Source organism: Anopheles arabiensis, chromosome 2, assembly GCF_016920715.1.
Source record: "Anopheles arabiensis isolate DONGOLA chromosome 2, AaraD3, whole genome shotgun sequence".
Lineage (NCBI taxonomy): Eukaryota > Metazoa > Arthropoda > Insecta > Diptera > Culicidae > Anopheles > Anopheles arabiensis.
The window spans coordinates 58,493,274-58,502,744 of NC_053517.1; the positions used below are offsets into that span (position 1 = coordinate 58,493,274).

Here is a 9,471-nt window from a genome sequence, read left to right on the forward strand (position 1 = left end):
ATCCCATTTCTACATTCTACAACGTTGGTTGCGTTCTCGCTCATCAGGGTGTTAGTCAATTCTCTCTTGCCACACGAAGAGAATTCTCCTGCACACTTCGTGTGTTTGATTCTACCCATCCCTGTTGAACACAAGTAATTTTCTTCCATCGCATTCATCTGGGTGTTTGCTCTTTTCCATCCAAGCCAAAGAGCGACTTCAGTGTGCTCTGAACCGTGGACATGAGAGTGTGTGTTTGTGTGCTGCGTGAACTATTTTTCTTGCGTAAAACACTTACCCGTACTGCACCACCCACGGTGTTCTTTTTGCTTTATCGGAGGACGAATTGTTATCATCTAATTGTTTCGGTAAGTGTCCTTTTCTAAGTGTCCAGTGCTATGTGACATTTATTCTAATTAAAACCTTGCACTTTACAAATTTCAGATGTGTGCTGCTACCGCTAGCTGTTTTCCAAACCTCTTCAAATTGCGACACTGTGTGCACAGGCGTTCAAGGTTCAATTGATCCTCGAGTACAAAGGTAAGTTTGTCACATCTTTAAATGAAGTGTAATCTTTTTAACAAAGTATGTCTATTAATTGTGTAGTTTCATCAACAGCCTTCATACAACACCGCGGTTGAGGCGCGCCAAATCTGATGACATCTTTCCTGAACCAAGCAGGCTGAACACGCGCACCACCACGGGCTCCAGCGCGGTGTGAAGAGGGAAGAAGAAAAGACTATATTGGAAACAGCCGCGCCGCGGTGGCTTCCAACCACCGTGTGTGTGTGTATGTAAGTATGTGAGAACACATGTGTGAATCCTCTTGTGGGAACTGCAAAAAGAAGAGAATAAAGAGTGTGAAGCATCTAGACTGCCGCAACCAAATCAAGAGAGTGAATTCTCATTTCAATCCGAAAAACTGGGAGAGAGTGATGACATCCGAGAGAGAATAAAACTAGAAACACGAGAGAGGACACGAAGCGCTTTCGGGTTTTTTCGCCTTCGCGCACATTTTGCTTTATGCGCGCGACTAAGTGAGCCTTGATGAGCGCGATGGCTCCCATACAAAGGCCTCCGGCTTTGCTATCTGGGAAGCCGGGTCCACGGTACCATCTCCTATGTGGGTTGAGATTGGGTAATTTCTGCTATTTCGTACCCTCATCAGCTACATTGGCCTTGGTGGATATCCAGTTCCAATCAGCAGCTTTGGTCGTTTCGACGAGTTCGCTTACCCGTACCGCAACAAATTGACTATATCGTCGATGGTCTGTATTTATCCAGCACATTACAGTCTTGGAATCGGTCCAAAATACTTCTCGCGCAATGTGTAGACGATTTGAGGCTTTTATTGCGTTTGCCAGGCGTGCGCCTAATACTGCAGCCTGTAGCTCCAACCGCGGTATGGACGCAAATGTTAACGGAGCAACCTTTGTCTTCGAGCCCACCAACGCACACTCTATCACTCCATTTTCTTCAAACCTAAAATGGGCTATAGCAGCCATCCCGTTTTCGCTGGCATCACACTTGTTGTGACTTGTCGGTAACATCTAGGGATGTTAACTGCATGTATGCTAGGTAATACCGATAGCCAGACACGCCATTTATCGAGTAGAGTGCCCGCGACTTCTTCGTCCCATGGGCTCAATAGATATGTTGATCAGGGCAGACACCTTTGTGGAAATGATAAAGGCAAAAAAGATAAGGCTTGATCGTGAGTTACCAACACTGGGGGCCTTCACGATTCTAGTTAGTTTTTTGTATGGAGTTTGACAGTTGGAGGCTGAAATCATGTAAACAATCCATACAAAACCACACAAAAAACTAGCCTGCGATTTTCAGTCTTGAAAATTTTAGCCTAAAAGCTAGAATTAGATTCGAGTACCTGCTCGAAAACACAGGTTTGTTTACATTTATTCCAAGGTGCATTAAAGAGATCAGGTGGTGGAATCTGGAATCAAAGTGTATGTAGTCCAGGTGGTCTCATAGCATTTTTTCATAACTAATTTTGAACACCACTTTTTTGACAGAACGAGTGAAAACTTTTGTTCAAACAAGCTTTTTTGAGGCTTGACGAATACTCTATGTTAGCTGTCTTGTTCAACTGTCTTGACGCGTTCAAAACCTACTGTTACCAAATTGAAAAGAGCTTACGGATTCGAATTGTATGTACAATGATGACAATCGTTTAACGTGTACGAAAAATAGTGTTACGATGTTGAGCTGGCTTGAGAAACCCTGTATTTTTGGTGCGGATTCAGAGAATGAAGCAAAACAATTGTGCGAAGAAACCAAGGCAGCGTTAGCAATGGGTGGGTTTCCGTTACGAAACATGTGAGATGCATACAAAAAGATTGATTATACGAACAATCGCAAAAATCTATGATCCATTGGTGATTGTGGATACAGTTAAAGCAAAAGCCAAACAATTCAGGCAAAGGGTTGTGATGCTTCTGAAGAGGGTTATGGAGCTTGCATGTATGTGAGAAGCACGAATGGAGAGGAAGTTGTTTCGCGATTATTTGTATCAAAATCAAAGGTCATTAACTACAAAACACACAATAGCTAGATTAGAACTATGCGCAGCTCATTTATTAGGAAAGCTATTGGTAAAACTCAAAAGGGCCACAGAAGATCGATACGAAACATTTTGTTGGGCAGACTCTAGCCCAGTCATTTATTGGTTGAAATCGTCTCCAAGTCGTTGGATAACATTCGTGGCGAATAGAGTATCACAAATACAAAATGCAACAAAAGATTTTTTTTATTTATTTCGTATATATAACCGACGGACCATCGTGTCTAATCGGCAACCTTATAATTAAATTAAGGAGCATATAAATAAACCTCTAGTTATAAGCAAACATTAAATGTGACGTAGACGCAATTTCTCCTTGAACGTGGAAGTAGACATACTAAAATCGAACAAATCTAACACTTCATTGAACTCGAGGGACATATGTATAATAGTTGGCCCTGGCTATGGTTGTTGCGGGTACGCGGTACACGGAGATGGAAATTGGATTTAAGAATCCGACAGGGAGCGAACAAATTGATGCTGGCTAGTAATGCCGGGGAATCGATCTCTCCGTTAAGGAGCCGGAATATGAAAAGGCATTGGGCGTTTTTACGTCGAGAGCAGAGTGGTTCAAGTCCGAGAAGCAGACACCGCTGATGGTAGGTGGGCCGAGCGTGGTGGGATTGCCAAGGAAGGAGTCGAACCGCGTACCTGGTGAGTCTCCGTTGAATGGCTTCGAGGCAATTGATATCACCAACACCAAGCGGGCACCAGATCGGACAGCAGTACTCCAGGCACGACCTTACGATGGCACAGAAGATAGACTTGACGCACATGGGATCGGTAAACTCGCTGCAGGTCCGCGTAATTAGACCAAGTAGCTGATTTCCCTTCGCAACAACGCTATCAGTGTGAGGGCGAAATGACATCTTCTGATCGAGTAGCACCCCCAGATCACGGATACATGTCGTGCGAACCAAAGCCGTGTTGAGCATAGTGTATGTAAACGAGATAGGGTAACGGGCTCTGCTGAATGATATACACTGACATTTATTAGCGCACACTTGGAGCGCGTTTCTGCTGCACCAGCTGTCGAGATTCTCAAGGATCATTTGAAGGCGTACACAGTCACTGTCGTTTCTAACTGGAGCGAATATTTTTACGTCGTCGGCGTACATTAGGTGTTGGCATGGCGGTAAAACAAAAGATAGGTCATTTATATAGATGAGGAAGAGTAGCGGTCCCAAGTTACTCCCTTGAGGCACTCCGGAGGAGCTGGTGAAGGAGTGAGAGCGATGAGATCCTATGCTTATGTAGTACGAACGACCAGTTAAGTATGAACGCAGCCAGGTGATGTGCCAGTCCAGGAAACCGAGTGTTTTTAGCTTCGAGAGTAGAATATCATGAGAGATACAGGGTTTTCCATTCCAATTAACAACTGTCCACAGTCTACTAGCAATCCTCGATTTGAAAAACACAATTGTCTACCACTTACAAACAAGTCAAGCCGTTTTTGGTACACTGTCCATTTCAATTTCACAATTGTCGTCTTCGAAAACACACGTCAGATGCGACACGGTTTGTTTTGGTTTTGGCTGGAACGTGTATCACTTGTAGTTGGGCTGCTGGGCAACATGGACATGTTAGGCATTTTATGTATACTTTAATCTTTCAATACAATGCAGGAATTTTGACATTTATCGGTGCTTTTACTGGTAACCAATGAAAAAAAAATTACAACGTCCCAAAATAACCTAAAAACTGTAACGATCCAAGAATAACTAAAACCAAATGATAAAACTGCTTAACATGTCCAAATTGCCCAGCTTTCCCATTTTCTGATATTCAATCAAGACCTGTTTACAACATGGTTCAATTCTTACAGACAAGTGATACACGTTCCAGCCAAAACCGTGCCGCATCTGACGTGTGTTTTCGAAGACGACAATTGTGTAATTGAAATGGACAGTGTACCAAAAACGGCTTGACTTCTGTGTAAGTGGTAGACAATTGTGTTTTTCAAATCGAGGATTGCTAGTAGACAGTGGACAATTGTTAATTGGAATGGAAAACCCTGTACTATCGAACGCAGCCCTGAAGTCGATATATACTGCATCAACTTGAGTACCACGATCCATGTACCACGATCGAAGCAGAAACCAACAAATTCAGCAAGATTGGTGGTGGAAGATCTCCTTGGGAGAAATCCATGCTGACTAGGGCTCATAATAATAATTATAAAATAATAATATAGTTTTGAACTGCTGTGAGTAGCGGATTGTATAGAATGAGCTCAAACACCTTTGCACAAGCGCATAGGGAAACAATGCCACGATAATTGCAAGCATGAAGTCGACTGCCATTCTTATGGATAGGAACCATTCGCGCGTGTTTCCAGGACGCAGGATACGTGCCACGCATAAGGGAATCATTAAATATTTTGGCAAGAATGGGTGCGAGTGATTGACGGCAGTGCTTCAAAATGTATGCGGGAATATTGTCAGGTCCAGATGATGTAGATGGTTTTATATCGCTGAGTGTGCGCGCAACTAATGCTTCGTCAATTGTGGGTATAATAAAATCGATAGCATCCGATGGAGTATTGCGAGTGGCCTCTGCTGGTGTGTTAGGGTTGTGAACAGGAAGGGTGAATGCATCAGCGAAACGATTGGCGAAATTGTTGCAGATATCGGATGTATCGATACTAGTTTCGCCATTGTAGCTCATTGACGGAGGGATACTACTTATATTGCGCCGTTTGTTCCAGAAGCTCCAGAACCGTGTCGGCTTAGAAAAGAGTTGCCTTTCAGTACGGCAAATGAAGGAGCGGTAGAGCACACGATTTTGTCGACGATAATTGTTCAGTGCATCGAAAAAAATTCTCCTATGCAGCGATGATCTCGTTCTACTGTAATCCGCGTAGGCTTTAGATTTTATTTTTTTCAACCGTCTTAAAGATGCATTAGACCAATCGGGGCCAGACTTTCGTCGAGCAACAGGAACGCAGGAGTTAATCGCTGAGCGCATAAAAACGCTAAAGAAATCGGTGGCTTCGTCGATAGTGGCAAAGTTGGAGCAGTCAAAATTGCGGTCAAACGAGAGACAATAAGAGAATTCATACGTTCCACATTCGTTTTGAAGAAATTTCTATTGACTGTACTGCGAGTGTGACTGTTGGTGGTGTGGGATAATTGTGCGGGATAGTAAATCATCATATCCAATGAAGGATGATGAATGTCCTCACTGAGAAGTGGAATACTACATTGTGTTACGTATGGGAGGGAGTTCTCTAGAGCCGAAGTACCATTCACAGAGTACAGGGGTGTGATTGAGTCGCACAAAATATTGGTTGCGGCTAGGTTTGCGAAGACCAGATCCAATTGACGCCCAGATTGATTTGCAATACCACTCAACTGAAATAAACCGCTACTATGCAACCCATCAACGAAATCGGTATTAGCCACGGAATTGCATAAAGGTGCATAATGCATGACAGAATAACATGGAGAGCAATTAGTGGCTTCTGATGTATTAGTCAGCTCCCATCTGATGTCAGGTTTATTGAAATCTCCGAAAACGTATAATAAATCGCTCTCTTTAATGCGGCTTGAAATTTCACGTACACTATCATGTAAAGCGTTCATCACTGCGGGGTCATTCGCATGACTAGGCGGAATGTAAACAACGCCGATGTAAACAGAGACACCTGGCAGCAATGTTTTGATCCAAAGTTGTTCCAGTAAGGTATTAGGCGATGCGATTTCACATGTCGGCATTGAAGAGGAACATGCAATTAAAACACCCCCACCGCGTGAGAGGACACTGTTGGAAAGATTCCTATCGCACCTGTAGATATGATAATGATCGTCAGTGAGGAGCGAAGAAGGTATGGACTGAGTAAGCCAAGTCTCAGTGAGGATGATAAAATCATATTCAGATTCTGATAGCGCCAGGCGAAGATTTGTAGATTTCGTTCGTAGACCACGTACATTTTGGTAGTAGATAGAGAGAATGGAGGCATGTGCCTGTGATTCATAATCCAGCAGATGCGGTTTCGAGAGGTAGAAATCCCGAAGAGGTTGTTGAGGATAAGCTTTGGTGGCATGGACCAGATTGGCTAGTCAAAGGCTCAGAACATTGGCCTAAAAATATAGAGTCAGGAAACACTTGTGAGACAGCGAAAGAAGAGAATCAAATGAAAACGACATTAACATGTATGGTTAAAGAGGAAAGTTTTATAAACAAACTATGCGAGAGAGTAGGCTCATTATCAAAACTAAAAAGGATTGACACGAACTGTCATCGTTTCTTTGATAGTAAGCGAATCAATCGCAAATCTTATTTTGAGTTGAGGGAATTAAAACGAGCTGAAAAGACAATCATTCGATTGGTTCAATGTGAAATCTATGCAACTGAATACGAGTGTATCAAACAAGGGCAATAAGTATTGCGAAAATCACCATTGAGAGCGATTAGACCAATTTTGGACAAAGATAATGTCATGCGAGTAGGAGGTCGGTTGTCAAACGCCGACATAAAAGACGAACAAAAACATCCTGTTATTATTCCAGGAAAGCACAGGATTGCAGAGTTGATTGCCGACAAGTACTGTCGCAGACAGAAATGAACTAGGTGGATTCTAAAAATAGAAATGAACTAATTAGGATTAAGACTAGAACTAGGATGAATTCGGAAGTAGGATGAACTATGGCATAGGATTAGATAGGAAGGCCACGCCCACTTTATAGATTAGGACAGCTAGTGCGATTAGTAATTTAAGTAGTGTTAATAATTATTATATACAAATATACAAATATACTGTAAAAGGTGATAAAATTACTGAAGATAATAACGGAAGGCTGAAGTTGTTTCTTGCTCGAATGTTCAACTCGATCTGTGTCCATCTTTATTGTTCTTCTTTGTTGCATTTCGACAATTGTCAGTGTGACAGCATAATCAAGGTTCTTAATGGTTGACGTATGATTCTGAGACGTATATAAAACTAAGGTAACATTTACATAGCCCGCAGTGCAAGTGACAGCGATTTGCGAGGGCGCGCGAGGGCTCGCACGCCATACAAGTTCACTGCTCCAGAGCCCTCGCATTAAAGAGCTTGCGAGCCTTGGAAGTGTCATATGAGCGAGACAGCTGTATGTCAAGTGTATGGCTATCTCTTTCGGGCAAGAAAAAAGCTCCGAAATGCAACGGTGTTGGTGGACAAAATTTAAATGGCCAAAAATTTTGACCACACACACTCTCTCTCCCGGTGCCTTCCCCTGTCCTCTCTTCCTTCAGGCCCCTTCCTCTTATTTGCGCGCGCCGCTCGCTTGGTAGGGTATGGTAGGGTTGTAGTTGTATCTTGAATTGGCGATTGGTACACACTTAAAATTTTTTGCCGAATCTCGGTTAATTTTTGCCGAGATCTGCACAACTGAGGTCTCGGCAAAGATCTCGGTTAAATTTCTGTTGCCGAAATCTCGGTTAAAAATGCAATTGACATTTTGTTTTGACGTTTACGTTTAACCGAGATTTTCGGTTAGAGCAATCTGAGATTTCAGCTAATTATAAAAACAATCTTTTTTTTAATTTTAGTGGTTTTATTTGCGTAAAAAGTTAGTTTGAGTTATAAATACAAACACAATTATTTATTGAGCCACAACCATAACAGCCAGAGCCCATGCTGATTGCCGATGTACATTTTCTGCAGCATGATGCCTATCGTATCTGTAGTTGGACGGCAGGAAGTCACCTCCCCCCCAATTGTGAGAGTTGTGGTGGGATGGGAAGCGCAGGGACGGGCGCAGATAGAACACCAGATGGTGTACAGCGTCTGGATGTAGTAAGGGTGCAGGAAGATGGGCCGGGCATAGAGCGAACACCGGTACAGACACGGTTCTGTAAAGCGGGCAGAGTGAAACAAGCCTGAGTGATCCCTGATTGGAAGTCACGTGGTCGAGTATTTGGATATTTACCTCGTGAAGGTAACTGGAATTGAAACCTGGAAGTCCGAACGGGCCGGCAAAGGTTGGTCCAATCGAACTAGCATCCGGTAATCCTTGGATAAGGACTGCTTCGAGCGACGATCTTATGTGCACTGGCTACGTGCGTTGACAGAGCTTCGTAGCCCACCCGTGTCCGATCGTACGCTGCTGATGATCGGTTTCTTCACGCTGGGTGTCATATTTTCATTTATTTTTCACACTATTAATTTTATAACACAAAATCACTCCGAAAGGTTTCTGCATCGACAAAATGATGAATGACAGATAGAAAACCGAGCCTCGGCTAACTCAAATAGCATGGCCGAAATTTCGGTTATTTTGACGGATGACCTCGGTGACAGCAGTGTTAACGTACGTAATCGGCATGTTGTGTTGCCGAGTTTCGGTTAAAATATTTGTTTAACTGATATTTCAGTTTTAAATGGTACTGATTATCGGCAATGGGAAATTTTCAACTGACATGTCAGCAAGAATCGAAAGAGCCGACGAATTTCGGCAGTTTTTTTAACCGAGGTCGTGAAATATTTTTAAGTGTGTACATATATATGTAGTGTATTTGGTTTTACCTGTGACCTTGACGATGCGAAAGCCGGTCAATTCTGGTGTTGAAGCAATATTTGTGCTATGCTGGTGGTTGCCGTTCCATGCCGTTTCTGATGTGGCCATTTGATCGCCATGTCGATCAACGGTTATGAAGCCAATTTCAAACGAGCGAAAGTGAAGGAATAATTCCGTACCGGAAATTTGATTTTTTATCAAGTGTTGATCTCCAATGTTGATCTCAACCCGATGTAAGCTGGTTTTAACGGCCATATGAGATAATGTACTCATGTGTTAAAAAATGTCGCATTTTTTTTTCTTTCCTGATTTTCCTGAAAATTGACCCACAATTCAATACGATTTGACTATTTTCATTGATTCCTCATACAACGCATGGAAAGAGGTAAACTGGCTTCGCCAATTCATTTATCT

The 9,471-nt window shown here is 42.7% G+C and overlaps 1 long non-coding RNA gene across 1 annotated transcript in view; it reads left to right on the forward strand.

Moving 5' to 3' along the window:
* The window catches only part of LOC120896453, a 908-nt gene extending 55 nt beyond the window's left edge, over nucleotides 1–853 (forward strand). Inside the window, exons 1-3 of the long non-coding RNA XR_005738428.1 lie at nucleotides 1–347; nucleotides 424–519; nucleotides 598–853. The exon at nucleotides 1–347 is cut by the window's left edge and continues 55 nt beyond it. This is a non-coding gene — a long non-coding RNA (uncharacterized LOC120896453). The remainder of the gene's footprint in view (nucleotides 348–423; nucleotides 520–597) is intronic.
* Nucleotides 854–9,471: the final 8,618 nt, after the last annotated feature.